At 38.3% G+C, this 1,865-nt stretch overlaps 1 pseudogene; it reads right to left on the bottom strand.

The window, feature by feature from the left end:
* Positions 1 to 1,120: 1,120 nt before the first annotated feature.
* On the bottom strand, positions 1,121 to 1,425 carry LOC102014079 (annotated as a pseudogene).
* Between the last annotated feature and the right edge of the window lie 440 nt (positions 1,426 to 1,865).

The following is a 1,865-nucleotide window of genomic DNA, read 5'->3' as shown; positions in this document are numbered from 1 at the left end:
TGGGAAAGCTGACTGATACAAATGCCCAAAACTCCATGGTCAGTGGTGTTTGGTGAACTCTATACTTAAGACAGAAATAGTGGCAATTCTGTACAAAATCCTCCAGAAAATTAAAGCATAAGAAGCACTTGTAATTGATTTTATGAGGTTAAAATTATAGGGTGAGTATCTGTAATACAAAAATCTGAAATTTGAAATGTTCTAAAATCTGAAAATTTGTGAGTCTCATCTTGGTACTACAGACAGAAAATTCCACACCTGACCTCTTGCTAGAGTTATAGTCAAAATACATGCAGGCAAAAGTGATTTATTTTGTGTTCCTAAAGGAAGAAGACCTCACCATGCTCCTAGTATGTCTTCTCTACACATGCCCAGATTCTCCTAGAAGGGGCCCCAAACCTGCATGCATTATTCACTGTGCTTTTTTACCCTAATTCTCTACTCTGCGGTGCAAAGATATTGTTGAAAAGGTCAGAAAGACCTGCAAATATACCTAATGTAACTGATAAAAAAAGAAGCATTTATGTTTATATTTAGCACAGAAGATCAAGTTGTAGAATAATCTGGACAATGGCGTAAATGTGAAATGTCTCACAGGAGAATATGGTGTTGGAATGATCACTCTATGTGACTTGAAGAAGCAGATGGATATATTGTAAAGTTCTGTGCTGAAAGTGATGATCCAAAGTCAGCAAAAACTAGGAAAACACTACATAAAGCTGAAAATCAAGGCCTCAGTTATGAATTAAAAGAGTGGACCCATTAGCATAACCATGAAGACACACCCCTTAATAGTATGGTGATCCTGAAACAAGCAAAGAATTATCACAATTAACTAAATATTGAAGGAAACTGTGAATATGTGACAGATTATTCCAAGAGATAGAATTTAATTTTTAAATATTTGTGGTGATAAATGATCTCCTAATCATGAAGTAGTGGAGAAATCATTTATGAGATTGCCAAGGTTATCACTGAGGAAATTCTAGTAATAGAACAAGATTTTAAAAAAAATCGGTTCATTATAAAAGAGACATGGAAATTATTTACATGATAAAAGATTGCAGAACTTCAGCAGAATGGGCAGCATTGTGTGATGCCATTTCAACAGTGATTTACTTCATTCTACATATTTTCCAAGAATGTCACCATCTCTAAATAAGATATAATCCTTGTCATCTGGAATTACTTTGGTGCCTCCATATTCTGGAAGAAGAACTTTATTTCCAACTTTCACACTAACTGATTGGATCTTCCCACCCTTTCCCTTGGAGCCCGACCCCACAGCTACCACAGTTGCCTGCAGTACTTTACCTTGAGATTTTTCTGGAAGCATAAAGCCTCCTTTGGTGACAGTTTCGGCTCACTTTCAACCAATACTCGGTCAAACAGCGGGAGAAACTTCCGAAACGCCTGTCCTGCCATAGCTCCTGCCCCGCAACTCAGACTCCTCTATCGCTCTGCCTCCACAAATAGAAACCTGCACTCCGGGCCCGGGACGTGTGAAAAGTACAACAAGTTTTTGTTTTTGTTTTACTTCTCCAGAAGACACTACAGCTGACGGAAAAGCTCCTGAAGGAGTGAAGGATGCCAAGGAAAGAATAATGGCTCCTATTGCTCCTGCTGCAGGGGTGCATAAGTACAAACTTGCTGTGATGGGGACAGCCTGTGTTCTGACCATTTTAAAGGGGGTAAATTTATTACCAGCCTATTAGTATGCTAACAAAAAGGCATTGATCACAAGGGACATCCTTTCTCAATGAGTTTCACAAACACTTTATATCCATGACTCACCCGTTCATTGTGGGAAAACTGGACAGGAAGATAGTGAAAGATTTTGTTACTTTTTCACAATGCTTTCTGCT

Source organism: Chinchilla lanigera, unplaced genomic scaffold, assembly GCF_000276665.1.
Source record: "Chinchilla lanigera isolate Chin_1 unplaced genomic scaffold, ChiLan1.0 scaffold00120, whole genome shotgun sequence".
Lineage (NCBI taxonomy): Eukaryota > Metazoa > Chordata > Mammalia > Rodentia > Chinchillidae > Chinchilla > Chinchilla lanigera.
Note: the sequence above shows the minus strand (reverse complement) of the source record. Positions and strands in the feature narration are given on the sequence as shown.